The sequence below is a fragment of the Anolis carolinensis genome, chromosome 1 (genome assembly GCF_035594765.1).
Source record: "Anolis carolinensis isolate JA03-04 chromosome 1, rAnoCar3.1.pri, whole genome shotgun sequence".
Taxonomy (NCBI): Eukaryota; Metazoa; Chordata; class Lepidosauria; order Squamata; family Dactyloidae; genus Anolis; species Anolis carolinensis.
This window is the reverse complement of record NC_085841.1, coordinates 70736654-70756853: the sequence shown is the minus strand read 5'-3', so window position 1 is coordinate 70756853 and position 20200 is coordinate 70736654. Positions and strand designations below refer to the sequence as shown.

Genomic DNA, 20200 nt, shown 5'->3' with positions numbered 1-20200 from the left:
GTTGAAGCTGAAGGGCCAAAATATCTGGAGACCTACAGGTTAGCAGAAAAAGGATAAAGACAGCGCAAAGCGACAACTCCCCAGGATCCAGTAGCGCTGAGCCTTGGCAGAGCCAAGAGTCACCTGGACAAACGCATCCTTTTCCCAAAAACATGTTCCATCAAGTGCCATTTAGGACCACAACCCATTCTTATTTGTATTGCTGCTGCTGTTATTAGGATGATTTGGCTGTTTCCATGGAAACAGGAGAGGCCTAGGAATAACGTGTCGCATGGCACACAAACACAGGCACAAACATGTTGCTCTCTCCCCCCTCCCCAAATGAATGGCTTTGAAGCAGGCCTGGGCCAACTTGGGCCTTCCCTCCAGAGTTTTGGACTTCAACTCCCACCATTCCTCACAGCCTCAGGCCCTTTCCGCTTAAGCGGCTGAGGGGGAAAAGGAAGGGGCCTGAGGCTGTGAGGAATGGTGGGAGTTGAAGTCCAAAACGCCTGGAGGGAAGGCCCAAGTTGGCCCAGGCCTGCTTGAAACAGTGACAAAGACTCCCATTGCAACGAGCTCCGCCTCAGCACAGACCCTTTTGAAGGGACTTCAAAGGATGGCGAGGAAGGGCTCGCCCTATTCAGGCCAAGAAGTTTAGGAAGATATGAAAGAAGATTTAAAGCGGGACGTACCTCTCTGGGGAGGCAGCTTTGGGCATCAAGATGCTCTGCAGAAAGGCTGAGGAGGAGATTGAAGTCCGGGAGAAAGAAGAAGTGAAGCCAGCCAGGCTCCACCCTCACAGGGTGAGGCGGCGAGGGAGAGAAGAAGGGAGGGAGAAAATGGAGGAGGGGGAGAAAGGAAGGAAGAGGAAGAGAAAGGAGCCCTCAGCCGATGCCTCGCTTTCCCCCCCTTCTGTCACTTCCTTTCAAAAAACCGGGGGGGGGGGGGGAAGCGAAAGGAAAAAGGCGCCTTACCTCCTGTAACCTGAGCCAAGGAGCCCTCCCTCGCTCCATAAACACACACCATATAGACACATAAACACAAAAAGATGCACGTGCAGAACCCAAAATCCACACACGTGCACAAACATAAAGCAACACACACAGATGCACTGAAGCATTATGCACATACATAACCCAAATCCACACACCTGCAGAAACATAAAGGAACACACACACTCAGAGATGCACGGAAGCACATGCACGTCCTCACACATACACACATGTATCCACATACAAAAGCACACACATAAATGCGCAAATAGCATTCAGTCACAGAAACGTGCATGTACAAACATAAAGGAACACACACACACACAGATGCACCGAAGCACATGCACGTCCTCACATATACACACATGTATCCACAGAGATAAACAAGGCATACAAAAGCACACACAAAAATGCACAAATAGCCGTTCTGTCACAGAAACGTGCAGGTACAAACACAAAGGAGTACACACACACATACGTCCACACAGATGCATTGAAACACATGTGCATACATACACCTACATGCACAAACAACACTATACATACATAACCCAAAATCCACACACGCGTGCACAAACATAAAGGAACACACACTCAGAGATGCACTAAAGCACATGCACATACATAACCCAAATCTACACACAAAGCCACACACACTTTCACAAACATAAAAGAACACACACTCAGCGATGCACTGAAGCACATGCACATACATAACCCAAGACCACACACACAGCCACACACACATGCAAGCACATGCATATGCACATACATAACCCAAATCTACACACAAAGCCACACACACCTTCACAAACATAAAAGAACACACACTCAGAGATGCACTGAAGCACATGCACATGCATAACCCAAGACCACACACACAGCCACACACACATGCAAGCACATGCATATGCACATACACAACCCAAATCTACACACAAAGCCACACACACTTTCACAAACATAAAAGAACACACACTCAGCGATGCACTGAAGCACATACACATACATAACCCAAGACCACACACACAGCCACACACACATGCAAGCACATGCATATGCACATGCATAACCCAAATCTACACACAAAGCCACACACACCTTCACAAACATAAAAGAACACACACTCAGAGATGCACCAAAGCACATGCATGTCCTTACACACATGCATGTATCCATGTAGAGATAAACAAGGCATACAAAAGCACACACATAAATACACAAATAGCAATCCAGTCACAGAAACGTGCAGGTACAAACACATACGTACACGCAGATGCATGGAAACATACACTTGAATACACCTACATGCGCAAACAACACTACAGACACATAGAAACAAACAAGCACAGATAGAGAAATAATTAGGCACATATATGCAGAAACATTGAAGCCCCCGGTGGCGCAGCGGATTAAACTGCTGAGCTGATGAACTTGCTGACTGAAAGGTTGCTGGTTCGAATCCGGGGAGTGGGGTGAGCTCTCGCTGTTAGCCCCGGCTTCTGCCAATCTAGCAGTTCGAAAACATGCAAATGTGAGTACATCAATAGGTACCGCTCCAGTGGGAAGGTAATGGCGCTTCATGTAGTTATGCCAGCCTACGGACAACGCCGGCTCTTCGGCCTAGAAATGAAGATGAGCAGCAACCCCCAGAGCCAGACACTACTAGACTTAATGCCAGGGGAAAACCTTTACCTTTACCTATGCAGAAACATACACAAACAAAGGGATACGGACACACACATACACATACACATATATACCTAAATCAGTAGACATGCATGTACAAAGTCACACAAATACAGACACACAGAAACAGGCATACAGAGAGATGCAAAAAAGTATACATGCACATATACAACCACATACATCGACACGCACATGAAAACACAACATGCATGTACATGCACAAACATACAAGACTAAAAACAAAGAAACATACATAATATGCACCATGGGTACACAGAAAAATGCACAAACAAATGTATTCACATACATGAACAAGCACACATGCACAAAGAATCCGAACTAGACACACATAAACATACATGCACATGGAGACACAGAAAGGTTCACATACACACATGTATATACATGCAGATACTGTATGCTGTATACACACATACATTCACATATACATAAACATGTAGAAACAAAATACAGACACATAAACAATAAATGCATATGCAGAAACACAGAGCTACAAGTACATATATACAGAAACGCACAAATGTATGCACAAACACATACCTGCATGCATAAACTGAAATACACAGAAACATACATACATGCATAAAGAAATACATGAGCACACATACAAACACATATATGCAGTCATATATATGCACATACAGAAGCACACAAATACATACATGAACACACATCCACACAGGTTTTTTACACAGAGGCTAGATGACCACTTGTTAGGGTGCTTTGTGATTTTTCTGTATGATGGGGTTGGACTGGATGGCCCATGTAGTCTCTTCCAACACACACACACACATACCTGAAAACACATACACATGGCCTTCGGCTGTTATTAGAAACCATCCCTCAGACAAAGGGCCTTTTGTACAGCATCTTTCCTCTTAATCTCTCTTTCATGCACCAGAGAAATGAGAAGGAAAGAACCTAGTTATGCTTTCCAGGCTGACAACTGGTGTCATGCCTGGAGTGCCATTTTTCCAATTAGATCATGATTAAAAAAAAAACCAGAAGCAAAAGATCGAATGTGCAAATGATTGTCTGGAAATTTGGTAAAGCACAAAAGACAGACCTGGTTTCTCAGAAAGGCAAGCCAGTGGGGACTTGTAAAGAATTAAGTAGTTGGCCTCTGGAAGCTTTGGCTCTTGTAAATGCGATGGAAAGACAGCATGGCTTAGTGGTTTGAGTGCTGGACGATAACTCTGGAAACAAAGGTTCAAATCCCTGATTGGCCAGAAAAACCCACTGGGTGACTGTCAGCAAGTCACACATGCTATGATATGTTCACCTTACTTCAGACAAATAACATCCAGGCAAATGTTTTTTAAAGAAACTATGGATAGTGTGTATTGTTTATCTGAAAACAAAAATTGAAACTATTGGCCATTTTAGTTGATACAGCAAGACTGTAAGAAACTCCATGATAAACCATTTGTAAACAATTGGTGGAAGCTACTGAATAGATTAGATTATTTCTCTTTTGAAAAAAATAATGGAAGAGACACAGTTATGATAGATTTTAAGGATAAGTTCTGTGCATTTTCATAATGCAACAGCACAAACGTGTTTGCTTAAATAAAAAATGAATTCAAAACAAGAAAAAAATAAGATACTTTTTTGCAAAGTGGCATTTACACTGGAATCCATTGACAGAGGATGTTGCAATGGCAAGTAGCATAAAAAGCACTTAAGAATAAATGACAGATATATACAAGGTGACTACTGTCTATAATCACGGAAAGAATGTCTCAGCTTTTGGCAGCAATATACCAGATGCTGGAGATTAATGGAATCAATGTCACCATATAACATAAGCTGTGTATGTACTGAGTAGATAGAACATTGCACTAATTGGACTATTGTTAAGGCTTATAACTGTTCTCTTACATTGCAATTCTCTCACATTGCACAAGCTGAATAAAATTATTTCAGCATCAGAGCCAATCCTAAACCTCAGGTTAGCAGGAGTAAAGATAAATCTAGTCTAGTACATCCGATTTGCAGTTATTACTTATAATCCAGACTCCACTTCATTAATAAGACAACTCAGCGTAATTGTTAGAGTGCTAGATGAGGATAAAGGAGACCCTGATTCAAATCCACACTCACAGTGTTCACTCCCTGTATTTTTATTTTGGTTTCACGACTTTCATTGACATAGGAAACAGCCTTTCTCCATGGCTGTTATTACAGGAAGGTCAGTTGGCTTGGCTTTCTTCCTATTATCTTCCTATTCCATCATTTGGTTCAGACGCACCTATGAGATGTGAATTCTGTTGCTATGGGAAGTGTGAAATGGTGCACTGAATTTTAATTTATTTATATTTATTATTTATATTTATTGCTTATTTATGCATATTTTTATTTATTAGTAATGTTATCTTAAATATGTTTTAACCATTTTAATAACCTTGGTATTTAATTTCTAACTTTGGTTCCTATTCCAAAAGGAAGACAGACTATAAATTCAATAAACAAAACTCCCTCCCCCCCAGCACAACCTATCTTACTAGATAATGGCAAGGATAGCATGAGACTATATGCTGTGCCCTAACATTTATTACGATTATTATTATTATACTCCCCAAAGAAAGATGGGGTGAAATTATCAGTTCTCTACAAACTCATTTATCTTATAATGCTGCAAAACCAAACCATTAGAGGGGTTAATTACCTGTATTCCAGATTTATGTAGTCATATGAATTGAACCTGGAGTATGGACTGGTCCATACTCCAGGAAATAATGAACCAGTCCATACTCCAGGAAATATTGCCCAACTGCTCACTAGAGGAAAGGATATTAGAGGCAAAGATGAAGTACTTTGGCCATATAATAAGAAGACAGGAAAGCTTGGAGAAGATAATGATGCTGGGGAAAATGGAAGGAATTAAGGAAGAGGGGCCGACCAAGGGCAAAGTGGATGGATGGTATCCTAGAAGTGACTGGCTTGCCCCTGAAGGAGCTGGGGGTGGCGACGGCTGACAGGGAGCTCTGGCATGGGCTGGTCCATGAGGTCACAAAGAGTCGGAAGCAACTGAATGAATAAACAACAACATGAATTGAACCAAAAGGTTTACAAGTGCTGATGGTGGCTGCATCCTTTATCATTCAAGATTGTTATTGTTTCAATTAATGTCAACCCTGTGAATGAGAGATTACCTAATCTTCCTGTCATCAACAGCCCTGCTCACATCTTGCAGAATCAGGGCCATGATTTCTTTGATTGAATCTGTTCACCCCACCCATAGTGCGGCCTTCCTTTTTTCCTACTGCCCTCTGCCTTAACAAGCATTAATGTCTTTGCCAGTTATTTTGGCTCTCAGGGAAAGTTCAAGCCTGATTTACCCTAGACTCATTTATTTCTTTTTGGAATCTGTGGCTCTGCAAAGAAATCTCCTCCAACACTACGTTTCCAATGGGCTGATTGTCTTTCTATCAACCTTGTTCATTTTTTCAGCTTTCGTAGCCATACATAGAAATTGGAAATATCTACAGTTGCATAGATAAGTTAGCAAGTTGTGGGGTTAAATGACTGATATTAATGAATCAGCAAATTGTGACAATATTTTCTTGATGGATTCTAGGTTTTCTGAGTAGAAAAAAGTGAGAATTTTGTTTCTATTTCTAAATAATATTTTTGGAGATAAAAATTTGACAAGATTCATAAATGTCTTTAATATGGGAAAAAGCTGAGATTAAAAGGATTTGAACATGGAAGAAGTCAGAACAGAAAGACTCATCTATCTGGAGTTGGATCTTTGAGTGCTTAAGTCTTAAAAGTCTCGATTTGAATTCCTGTCTATTTGGTCTTGATTTAACCTTGCTCCCCCCCCCCCGAGATGCCTTATCTTTAATGCAGAATTCAGTCCTCTCATTAATGTGAAAAGTTGTACCTGTTCAGTCTGTGCAAATGGAAAAAAATTATTATATGATGGAAAGAGGGGGGAAATTTAAATGGGGGGAGAAAGCAAAACTGATACAGTAGAGTCTCACTTATCCAACATAAACGGGCCAGCAGAACGTTGGATAAATGAATATGTTGGATAATAAGGAGGGATTAAGGAAAAGCCTATTATAAATCAAATTAGGTTATGATTTTACAAATTAAGCACCAAAACATCATGTTTAACAACAAATTTGACAGAAACAGTAGTTCAGTATGCAATAATGCTGAGTAGTAATTACTGTATTTACAAATTTAGCACCAAAATATCACGATGTATTGGAAACATTGATTACAAAAATGTGTTGGATAATCCAGAACATTGGATAAGCAAGTGTTGAATAAGTGAGACTCTACTGTAGTTGCTCCAGGATTTAAATGTGACACAGAGCATTCATAGGAAGTCAAACATTTATAGTAATTGGCAAGGGGATGAGTGGAAAACAACATTTATACGGTCTTAAAAATGTTTATTTTTAAATGTGGTTTAAATTCAGACTGTGCCCCGAAAAATCTGAAACCTCAAACAAGAAATATGAAAGACTTCTAAGACTTTGGACAGCTGCCAGACAAAGCAGACAGACAGTATTGAAATTCATGCAACCAATACTCTGGTTCAGTACAAGATAGCTTTTTTGCAAAATAGAGAGGGTTTGTTTTTGTGTATTTCCCTTCCTTATAACTACATTTACATGGGGAAACACCTATGTTCTGAACAGTTACAGTTTCAGGAGACCTTTTTTCCAGAAAATTCATTGGCTCTCAGAAATATAACTATACAAACCAGTGGAATTATATCATTTAAACTATGATGAAGTTTGGAACAGATATACATTGAAAATATGTTGAAGCACTGCAACAATCCAAGGGCCCATTCTCTTCTTGTTATCAATTCATACATCATGTGGTGAAATGATTGGTGATTTACAGTTCAAAATCTCAGTAGAAGGATCATTTTAGGGCCACCATAAGTCAAAAATAACTTGAAGACACACAACAGCAATACTAACAATTGCCTGAGTGGAAACAGTCACAAGTGTCCAGGAGGGTAAATCTCTAGTTCAAGAATCTAACAATGACAATACATAGAGAATTCATAAGAACAGAAGTATAGTTGCAGTCCAAGCCTGGTGATTCATTACAAAGACAAAGGGTGTGTCAACATTGTAGAATTTATGCAGTTTGATACCACTAACTGCCATGGCTCAATGCTGGGAGTTGTACTTTGGTGAGACATCAGCATTTTTTTTTTTGACAGAGGAAGCAAAAGACCTTGTTAAGTTGCAACTCCCAGGATTCCACACCATTGAACCATGGTAGTTAAGGTAGTTTCAAACTGCATTACTTCAACAGTGTAGATGTATCTAAAAACTTCAGAAATCTAGAGAGCAGGGAAAGTCACAGTATCAAAGAGAACATAGTTATTGTTTTGTAGCAGAGAAATTGCCTTTGCTGTTTAAGTTCACAGCCAGTAACTCTGTATAGCGGATCTAATTATCACAGCATTTTAAGGCAGATCATGCCTGTGTTTGTGATTTTGGTTTGGTTTGGGATGCTCAGAAGGATGTAGTTCTACCTCTAATTCCTTCACTTCAAGATCGAAATTTATTGGTCTGTGCTCTACTTTTAGGGCAGGGATGCAAGCTTCTTTTGCCTTTGACCTGAGTCGGTTACCTAAGCTTCCATTTTCCTCACCAGAAGAGACCTCCTCCAGGTAGGACATTATACTTTCCATAATCCATCAGCAGCTTGTGTTTCTTCTTCTGTTAGGTGTCCTACCCATACTAACCACCTAGATAATTCAACTGCTTTGCTTATCTTTTCCACTGATCCACTCCTGCTGCTTTCGGTGTGTGCTATTCCCCCACTTGGCTTCAACTATGCTTCCCTTCCCAAATATGAAGAGTTACCTGTCTTTCTAGATTATTTCCAAGATACAGATACATTTCAATATTCACTACATTAAAAATGTCATACTTCTTTAACTCAGAATTGTGCTCTTCCAAAGTACAATATACATCTTCATTAAATTGCTATGTCTTTTTCTGTCATGGATGTCCCTGCTGTGGCCTTCATTGCTGTGGTTTTGCCTTATCAAGTGACCATCTTGTATTCCAGGAGCTAATCCTTTCTTTCTAGTCACCTAGGTCAAAGATAAACTATTGGAGCTTATTTTCTTCTTAAATTTAATCTGTTTTGACATTATTTGACCTATTATAAATATTAACCTAGGTGTAGTACATGCTACATCTAAAATAATATAAAATCTATCTTTTAAAGATCATCTCACACTATATACTTTTGTATTATAGAGGGAATTCTAATTACATTACAACAAGTAGCTGTTACTGAGCTGAATACAAAAATATGGCCCTCATTATGAAATCAAAATTGATCTGCTTGTGATATAAACCAGTCAAAGGAATATTTTGTTGTAATGTCTGTTGACTTTGAAGCAAAAATTGGTAACATTGTGGAACTATAGTAACCTTTTATGTAGAATTTAAGAGACTATAAAAGTAAGTGGTCTGATTCATTACTTTCTCTTATCACCACTCTAATTTCTTTTTGTTGTTTGGGGAGATAAATGCCAAAACAAAGGAATGGGAGTTTTACCATTAACTTAAATGAATCTAGGATTTGATTCATAAATTAGAATTGGAATTCAATATTCATGAAATCATTTTCCCATAATGAGTTCAATACAGGTTTCTTGTTAGCTTTTGGTTTCAGAGCTGCAGTATAGTTGTTCAGACTGCACTTTAAAATGACTCAGGATTGATAAAGATGTAAAACAAAACAGAAGAATTCTAAAGGAAACACAGAAGTTTGTCCATATTTATTACAGTGTATTAGAAACAGAAAGCGTGTTCTGTGTCAAAGATGCCTGTGCCAATCAAAGAAGAATATTTGATAAAATAAAAGCAGATGGTTTAAGCATGGCACCTGTTAGTGAGGGAAATGAACATCTTATGATCACAATCCAATTTCATCTGGGTTCAGAAATTTGTTTACTATAGGATATATATTTCTTTCATCTGATTCCAAACTATTTATGAGAAGCTGGGCAATTTTTATCCCCAAAAGGGATCGGATTTACCTGTTCTTGTGTTTGTTTCCAGGACAAATATTTTCTGTAGTTTTCAATAATAATTGTAATTAGGGGGTTGTTATTCTTGTGTGCCTTCAGGTTGAGCCTATCACAGGGCTTTCTAGGGCTCAGTGTGGTATACATAAGGTCACGCAGTGTGTTTTCATGAATGATTGGAGATTTGAACAAGTTTCCAGAGTTCTAGTCCAATATTCAACCCATTATTCCACAGGAAAAGAATTCTCTCTATCAGTTTTGCAACCTTTGTTCACTGATGTTTTCAGGTAATTTGAATTTGCTTATATAATGCTGGAAGTTACTTTAAAAAAGGATTAGTTAAAGTTATATTTCAAAGGCGCTGAAAGGTAGCTAGTTCCTCTTCTAGTTGTGATTTTTACAAAAATAACATCATACTGTTTGCCATCAAATCAATTTCAACTTATGGCAACCCTATGAATAAGAGACCCCTTAACAGTTCTGCTAAGATCTTTCAAACTGTGGTAATGTTTATGTGTTTTTTTTTTAAAATTTACAATGTTTAGCAATCTCTGATTTATGTTTCTCACATTTCCTGTTCCATATGTTATGCAGCTTTGCACTTTTCTTAAACATTTGGCATGTTAACAGCTGAACATCCTTTGATCTTGAATCCATTAGTTACTGTACTACGTACATAACTTGCCCTCTGCTCTTTTCCAGTCATTGCTTGAATGTCTTGGGAGCTTCATCTTCCTGCATTACCTCTTGTTTCAGTTTGAATTATTTATTTGGGAATTGTCTCATCATAGGATTTTATTGGTAAACAGCATTTAGAAGTGGTTTTATAGTGCCATCCCCCTATGCAATTGCACTTTTTACATATCTTATATAATTATTTTGAATCTTGTTGTTCTTAATGTTATTGTTACAATCTTTTGGGGAAAAACTTCATTTTCTTGTTATTTAGAGGCAGCTATAACACAGTCTAACCAAGAAAAAGAAATCTTCGTTTCCTCATTTTTAGGTTTGTTCCTGGGGTTATTTGGGGCACTGATATAGAAAATTGCATTGGATAAACCACAGCAGCTCTAGTTTCTTAGATATGGTTATAATGATTTTCTATTGGCAAGCAGATGATGACTGGTTTATGACACATGTTCTGTATCTCAAAAACTAGAGCTGATAGGGGAAAATGGTGCCATTTTTGGAATCAGCAGGTCAAATATACCCAGAAATAGGTCTAACATTTGAGGCACCAAAATGTGTGTTGAGCAGTGTAATAGTTAATTGTTATTTAAAACCAGTGTTGGCCTGTAATTAGTGAAGGCATACCAGCCCTATTAACACTCCCCAACAAAGTAATTAAACCACTTACACTGCAAAAAGGCATGAAGTCACTTCTCTATATGTACTATATCATATAATTATTTCACTGTGTAATAGTAATATGACTTAGTTGTACTTTAGTTGTTGCAAAAAGGAATTGATTACAAGCCACGCATTTGTTTGGTAGGAATGACTTTCAAACTCTTGTTCTCACTTGAAGGGATCTGCATGCAAAACAGAAATGGGAGGAGGAAAGATCTCACACAGACAGAAAATGGGAAAATATCCTTGTGAATGGAAAATTTTAATCGAAAATGATAGAGATTAGACCCTGGGGCTTTCTGCTTTCTGCATTCTTTCCCTGCAATGTACTATTTTGCACAGACATAGAGTTTGTAGAGTCTTAATTATGGGGATGAAGACAGCCATGCAATTCTTCACCAATATTTGGAGGTACAATTTCAGGCAGAGTATACCATGTGCACATATTTGCAGCTAATCTCAGTAGTGTTTACTGAAGTGTTTCACAGATCAGAAGTCAATTTATTTTTAATACAGTGAGCTTATAATGCTAGTAATCCTATTGCATTAGCATAAATGTAATATCACACATACTTAAATGTTGCTTTTCCTATCATTAAAATTTTTGTCTTGCCATAAGAGATGCTGACCTAGATCTTTTGCTGCACTAGCAATGGCCCTTCGATACTATCCTTACTTACTTTTCTGTGTCCTCAGTTCAAGAAGTAGAAGGCTGCAGCAGACATCAATATTAATTTTGACAAGTGGAATAATGTGTCTCATATCCATAGCAGTAATGGTTTTTTAACCATTAATGTTGATAGGTTAGCTCCAGTAGCTATACAAGCACCACATCCATTAACTCACCGAATTTTAAAATTAAATTTGGGGAATCAATATAAATATACTTACTAAAGATATTTAGAAATTAGGTACAATTCCTCACCAGAAGAGACCTCCTCCAGGTAGGACATTATACCTTCCTTAAAGGAACATTTCACTCCATCAAAAACAACTTCATCTACACCACATTCAAATGAAAGACCAACCCACCCTTTGAATTTGTCTCCTTTTAGAAAAATTACCAATAGCCACTTTTTTTACGACTAATATGTTTTTATATTCAGTTTACATATTCCTAAAAAACAGTGCATGAACCGATGCACTACTTCCTAACATTTATACAATATTCATGTTTGGTTATGCTCTCCCCACCTTACATCCCTCCCAATTTAGTGACTTCCCATCCCTTGGCTTGGAGACATTCATATATAATTCCGTTCTTCCTATTACATTGTTTTTCTATTCTTCCTTCTGGTCTGATATTTATTATTTATAAATTCCCTACACAAATTCTAACAGGTTAAATTATGAAGCATTCTATAAAAACTTTGTCTTCTTTTTAAAACATAGTTTAGAAATGGTTTTCAGTCCTTGATAAAGTATTTTTTTATTTTTTCTTTGTTCATCATTGCTAATTTGTCCATTTCTGCTATTTTAAAGATTTCACCCACTGATATATGGTGTGATATATGGTGAACATTAAATTAGTATAGGGCATTTTCCAAAAAAAATCATGAATATGGCTGACTTCGTTACTTGTTATCTGACAATATTAGATGTTAATGTTTATATTTAAGTTTGATATCCAGCATCTATCACTGTTATCTGACAACATTTAAAAACTAGCATGCAATGCCACTGAATAATTAACAGTATTTTTATTATTACCATTGATTGTACCCAACAATCTTTGTTTGCAAATTGAATAGATACCACTGGTGGAACAATTTCCTTCTACACCTGAAACCTTCAATCAGAGGATGGAAAGCAACATCTACAGTCAGAAGAGAAGTGCTCTGATCTCAACATCAAACAAGAATTCAGAGTGCCAATGTCAGAAGCCATGAAAAATTCTCAGAATTACACAGCTGTACTCTTCCTGATACCTTGATTGTAGTCTTTGCTCTGTCTACAGCAGGGCCATAGCCGGAGGCGTGGGGTTAAGATTTCAAAATGCCCTCAAAATGTGTCAGGCTAAAATAAATCCTGGTTTATTCATAAATTTGTTAACCAGTTAAAATTCATGAGTAAAACAGGTTTGGGGTGTGTGTGTGAACTCTTTCAGGGGGGGTTAAACCATTAATCCCCCCCGCCCAGCTATGACCCTGTCTGCAGGGAATGGTTTGAGTCACACAGCAGAGCCTCTATCTTTCTTGCGGACTTCATGGCCCTCTCCTTCAACTTTTCTTTCTTCTCTGAAGTCGACATGATCTGCTGAATCAAAGGAGGACTCAGCAAGCAATCAGCTATCTGCCCGTCCACTGGCATCTTCAGAGAGAAATGAACTTTCAAGGAAGGAGAGATGACATCATTTCCCTCACCATGGCTCTCTTCCACAAATCAGAGGGGTCCCAATTTCACTGGATAGCATTGGTTGAATTGATAGCACCAAGTCTGGAGCATGGACATTGGAGACATCATGCCAAGACCATTCCTCCAGCCCACATCCAGTCCAATCCACCAAGTACTGTAGGTGACCACTGTGATAGAAAGCATCCATGATCTTGGCCACCTCATATTCTTCCTTATCATCCACTATGATCAAGGGTAAGAGAGCTTTGGGGTCCTGGGAAGGATTTGCCGAAGTAATAATAATAATAATAATAATAATAATAATAATAATAATAATAATAATAATGCTTTATTCATACCCGGCCACCATTTCCCCTAGGGGACTCGGGGCAGCTTACATGGGGCAGAGTCCGAACAATACAATCAAGTAAAAACAGCATACATACAATTCACAGTATAACAAGATAAAAAACAAAATACAATATAAAACAGAGATAATAGTTAATAATATCAGTGAACCACCAAATACAGTTCTGTCATCTACATAGGTGGAGGAACTGAAACATCTATGCAAGAGTACAATGATGAGATAAAATGCATAGATAATAAAACTAGGGGCCTAATAAAATACTGGATAATACCATCTGGGGTTGATTATCTAATGCTTGTCTCACCAAAGGCCAACCGAAACATCCAAGTCTTTAGTTGTTTCCTGAAGGAAGATAGCGAGGGAGCTAACCTAATCTCCCTAGGGAGGGAGTTCCAGAGTGGGGGGCTAGAGCCAGGAGGGACCAATGGAATCTCAGGTATCTGGGTAGAGGTGGAGGAAGTTGGAAGGGAATCAGAAATCCTGAATCATAAGGTGAAGGGTTTAAAATAGAAGAAAATGCTCTGTAGCCTGACTATTATGGCACTGGTATTGGTACATAACATTCATTGGTAGGGGCCCTGGCAGATTGCAACAATGCAGAAGTCTATACCACATTGGCTAGCCAGTTATGACTTTGAAATTAAATTGGGCTAAGAACTGTGACTATAGTATTGGTTGCTGATTCAGCTGGTGAGCTGTCTTGCAGCCATCACTGTGAAGTTCTATTGGATGTGTAGTGACTTCCAACAAATACCTTCATGTTGCAAAGGCTGCCTTAATAGCTAACAACTCCTTATCCCATATGATGTAATTCGTTCAGGTTTGAGTCTGCTGCTACAGCTGCAAATACCACCATCGATTCTATTCATATACTAGCCTATCAAGAATGTTATTCATTATATATGTGACATTTGACATTCACTTCAAAATGGGGAGGTAAGGGTTTCCCGTTCTTTTTGGCAATATCACCCACAATTTCCATAGCTTTGCCATTCTAACCTCGAAAAAGCAGCCATCTGGGAGATTCGGGAAAGCACCTAAAGGAATCAAGGCAGCAGAATAGCAAAGGGTCCTATTCCAGAGGACAAGCCTGTAGCAGAGAGACTCACAGGGTAAAATCATCACAGCAGCTAGTAATACAGACGTGCTTGTATTTCAGCCGTCTCAATTTATTCCATTTGTGTTAAAACAAACTGCTGATCTCCAATAGTGCATCAAAACAGATCTATAATTGGTCCTTTATTGGGGCCGGGGCCAGGCAATCTTATGCTGAGGCATTCAGATAAACACAACTTACCATGTGACCTCATATACATAGTTGGTTGGAAGTTGCCTGGCTCTGTCAAGTCCTCATCTGAATTAAACCTAAACTACTCCCTGGCTGTTGCCTCACATTTAGAATATTAACACTATTATGATGGCTGATGGTATTGGATCTGTTCCTGAGACATGGTATCCTCTTAAGGACTTGTGTAATCCTCAACCAGCCTTGCATGGTGACAAACTTCCTCTAAATACTGCCTTTTATCTTCTGTATAACAGAGGAAAAGTTAGTGTGGCATAATTGTCTGAGTATTGAGTTAGAACTCAGCAACCAGGGTTTGAATTCCTGCTTAGCCAAGAAAACCCAATGGGTAACCTTGGGAATCCACACTCTGAGTCTCAAAAGAACACAACTGTAGCAAATTGTCTGAAGAATATTTCCAAAAATAAACCTTAAGGTTCCCATAAATCAGCTATGGCATGAAGGCACAAAGTAGCAATGAAGCTAGAAGGACAGCAATGATGTTATCACTTTGGACCTTCAGAAGACTTCCGGTAGGTTCCAGACTATGCCCCAGACAGGAATATAACTACAACCAATAAAAGGTTGGCTGCCTGTTCATGGTGCTTTCAAGCAACTGAGATCCATGGCTCTTTTTTGCTATGTAGGCCCATCATTTCACAGTTTGTTCTGAGGTTCAGTTTCTTGGCTCCAGAATGTAGACGAAATAAGAGACTGGAGCTTTTAAGGCCATCTTACCAGTAATAGAGCAAAATTAGAAAAGTTGGCAGAGTGACAGCAAGTTGAATCCACCACCAATAAGGAATTGCATAATCCAAAGCATCGAGGATCAGGAGACCAACAGCAAATGTCGTTTGAGAGAGAATGGCCACAGTTCTCCGGTAGCTTGCACCAACAATTTCTGTGACTGCAAAAATAAAGGAATTGTTTCCACATTAATATAGTCATACCAGAGTAATAGAATACAGATTAATCTTAGGGTTGATGTTAGAAAGAAAGAGGGCTGTGTGTTTTGAAAGTATGATCAAGGTGGTCATAGTTGTTTCAAGTACTGAACAACTTTAGTAACGGAAGACGTGTTTTGTATTTCAGCTTAAAAAGATAAAACTATAGCTATACAGTAACAAAGGGGTCCCTTCTTTTACCTTTCATATTTTCAGTAATATTTAAGTAGTTGGTAGAAGAGGGAAGTTATTACTAAGGCCTAAAGCCAGCTCGTGCAACCAAACTTTCTTCCCCTCTATTCTGTGCCAGTCAAAAGCACCTCTGTAGCTTTTCAGAGCACATTTTGGGGAGTACCGTATGTTGGGGTGAGTACAGGAAAAATAAATGAAAATGGGCAGTGGCCCATGACTAGGTTTAAGGATAGGGTGATGATTGGTAAAAATATAATGTGCATATGAGCAGTGCAGGTTTCAAAATAATTCAAATACCTCTTTTTGTAAAATTATTAATCTATTTTGTTCTGATAAGAGATCTGTGGAGACTGCTTTTTCAGTTTGATGCTGAGCATGCTGGGCTTTACAGTTCCTTGAAGTTGTATTCTGGAATATTAACCTGCATTATTTCCACAATACATGATAGCTGGAGCTTGCCATTATGGTGACAGGTGGCTTTTTGCAGCCACTGGCATCAAATTATTGTGATGCTGTTGTGTGAAACCATAATTTCAGGTAGGCAGTGAAACTCTGCTCTCCCACTCTGTTGCTTTCCCTCCTTGCTTTATACAGATGGGGAAAATGTTTTTACAGTGAGGGGAGTGCAACATTTAGTTTTCTGGCAGCATTATCTTTTCTTTTAATTTGATAGCTACTGTTTGTGGCACTTCAACAAGTTGGGAATCCAATATGACCAGAGACTTGCACAGAACAAAAAAGGCAAGCGCATGCAAGGATGGCTTCCTTATACAACCTGCAACTGGAGAAGCAACCCAAGGTATTTTGCAGCCTGAAAGAAAGAAGCAAATAGCCACCTCCGTCCCTTGCCCTTAGGACAAGGGACATAATTTGCCAAGCTTTTTGAGCACAAGAGGCAGAGAAATTCCAGAAAAGGATCTCTCATCTGTATTCCTCATATTAAAATATTTTTTAAATCAGGAAAATAATACTAAAAATGTGCTCCTCTCCCACAACACCCAACTCTGTTGCCTGGCCTCCCATCTTGCCTAATGGTAGGACTGGCCCTGTAGAATTCTCTGAAAATGAACTATCATTTTCCCAGTGTCCCTAGAATGTTGATTCACTAATTGGGCATCACATCACATTCTTTCATTTTCAGCAATACCATCCTCAGGGAAAGGGCTAGAGGTACTAAGGATGTAGCCTGCTGTCCAGCTCCCCTTGCCAACGAGTCCTTGCATGAAGCGGAATATGACAGTCCATATGTAGTTTGGTGTACAGCCACTAAGACTCCTGTGATAGGTGTAACCAGGGTGGTAATCAAGATGCTTGTCTTACGGCCAAACCTGGAAAATGGGAAATGACAAATGAAAAAGATACCATTTTGAAAATATACATGTAAAAGTCACACAAATGGCATTTAACTTCATTCTGTGAATCCTAAATGCTTTTCTTTCTGTGGACTCTTATGAAGATGTCAAGGGTGATTGTCTCTGTTATTAGATTTTGCTACCCTGTTTTCAAAAGCAGCAAAAGGTTCTTGCATATTGGGAGTTAAAAATATATAAGCTGGGTTTCCAGTTTCTAGAACAAGCATTTTGATTGCTCAGAATAAACACACCTGTATGGACACCAAGAGCCCAATCACACTATAGTATTATTGCCCTATTATTTCAATGGGTTTCATCCTATAGTCCTAGTGATAAGAGGTACATTTAGCATTCTCAGCCAAAGCACTAGATTATAAATCAAAAGATTTATAGGACGGAACACTGGCTATTTAAGTGGAATAGTAACCCTAACGGTATAGCGTGAAGCCTCCTCAGATAGCCACTGCAACAATGGTTTTCTCTGAAAATCTTAGAGAACTAGCAGTGATATCTTTTAAAAATTAAATTGAGAATATATGAAATAAATTTTCCCAGTATTTGCTGTCATGGGTTATTATATGTCAAGAAAACTTTGATAACATCACAAAACTACAGCTATACCGCAGTTAATAAAACACATGAGTTCCTGGGCACTTTTTCTTTATCAGAAACTTTGTATCAGAGGCAGAAATAACATGAAAGGAAATCAGATAACTTCCTACACCACAAAAAAGAAGAAAGGTTTAATGTGTTTCAGCAAATTTACCCAATGATTTTCATTTTTAACTACATTGAATGTAGCTGGAGAGGTAATTTTATCTACTCTCTCATTTTTTCTGTTTTGCTCTTTATGCATGCTCAGTATGGGATTCTCGAGGCAGCTGCTGTATAAATTGCCTGTTGTAATGATGCAAGCACAACTAAAATAGGATTGCCTGAAGTAGAATCACATTTATTCCCAACTTGAGCTTTATTCCATTTTGTTGCAAACACACTAGTGCAATCTGATATTGAAAGTACAGTATGTGTTTTTCCACACTCTTTCACCATCCTCCCAATACCAATGTAGCTAAAAAAATAACATCCAACTGGAAAGCAGGTGAGAAGGAATGGGGGTTAGACACTTAAAAAAAGAATTTATAAAAAGGAGCTTACTTGGCCAAAGTATCTTTTAGTATCCTTTACCCTTCTCTAAAGTACAACATAGATAGACAATTTAAGCAAATTTGATCTGGAACTGATTCCGTCCTTCTCTGCTTACCTGTCTGCTACATAACCAACATATATAGACCCAAGGCAAAATCCAACATTCACACATGCCTGAAACACATCTAGCTTCTAGGAGTATTTACACACCAAGTCAAACTGTAGAGACACAATTGGAAAGAAAATAATGATAAGTGTTCATCATTAGCAAATTGAGTCACCCATGTTATAGAGAAATTTGCTATGCACCTGAAATCCATTCCCATATTAAATAGCAACACAGGAACACTTTTTACACACAGAATGTCTGACAACTTCTTTTTCCATACATAATTTTAAAGGAGCTGTTGTACAAGTTTGGCATCCCCTATCTGAAATTCCAAAATCTAGAATATTCCAAATTTCAGATTCTCCTTGTTGGAAGTTGAGATAGTGATACTTACGGTTACATGCACAAACATATTTTAAAATCACATAAAATTACCAAAAGGCGATGTTCATATGTGAAGTTTGTTTCTAAAAGGTACCAAATAAACAATTGAAACATGATTTTTAGGTGACAGCACATTTTTGGTAAGAAGTAGAATATTATATGTACAGATTAAAACTATCAGAATGTATCAAATCGCTTGAGTACAGAACTTGGAAAATTTAATAGCAAAAGAATGCATATCCTCAGCATATTTTTTATTCCTGTAAAATTTGATCAGGTGGATTTGGTATCTTTTGGAAACAAGGTCCACAGATATAAAACATTCATGGATTTTGTCTTGGGAGGTCTCATCGCCAAGAAATTTCATAATGTATATGCAAGTACAGTGGAACCTTGACATAAATTCATTTTGAGTTAAGAGCTGTCACTCAGCCCAGGTTTTGCTTTACATACGAGCAGCATTTTGAGTTAAGAGCTAGTGCAGGAGGCATGCTAGCACAAGAGTACAGGATTTTAGGGCTTCATGGGAGCATCCTCTGTGCCTCATGCCTCTGTGCTTTGTTCCCTTGTCTACTTTGAGAGATTGCTGTCTGCTTTGCTCTTTTCAACTTTCAGAAATGTTGGGTTAGTTGATTTTGTGTGGTTTTTATTCCTGGTATGTTTGGTTTCATGAAGAGAGAAAGAGACACAGAGAGAGCAGGAGAGGGAGAGAGGCTGAAATGAGTACAGTATGAAGAAAATAATAACAATAGTAATAATAATAATTTTATTTCTTACTTCCCTCTCCTCATGTCTTGAGGTGGGTTACAGAGTAATTTAAACACAAACATTATAAAAATACCACAAATCCACATATTAAAATGTAAAATGATGCTTCTGCCACAACTTTGTGCTTGTACCATTTAAAAGTTTATCTTTCTTTTTTATTATTCATCTCAACAGTTGTTGAAGGTAACATTTTAAATATGATAAAAGTTTGTTTGGAAGTGGAAATCATCCCTTTTTGGGGCTGAGTGGTAGAAC

General features: G+C 38.3%; 1 protein-coding gene and 1 long non-coding RNA gene across 11 annotated transcripts in view; one reads left to right on the top strand and one right to left on the bottom strand.

The window, feature by feature from the left end:
- The window catches only part of agpat4 (1-acylglycerol-3-phosphate O-acyltransferase 4), a 78302-nt gene extending 77492 nt beyond the window's left edge, over positions 1-810 (bottom strand). For 9 of the 10 annotated variants that reach the window (XM_062976564.1, XM_062976549.1, XM_062976552.1 and 6 more), the window contains exon 1: positions 675-810. The gene's annotated coding sequence lies outside the window, so the exon portion shown is untranslated. The remainder of the gene's footprint in view (positions 1-674) is intronic. The other variant, XM_062976572.1, reaches the window with a different exon arrangement.
- On the top strand, positions 647-19595 carry LOC134297839 (uncharacterized). The gene is made up of 3 exons (XR_010004718.1): positions 647-785; positions 8254-8337; positions 12813-19595. It is a non-coding gene; the product is annotated as an uncharacterized LOC134297839 (long non-coding RNA).
- Positions 19596-20200: the final 605 nt, after the last annotated feature.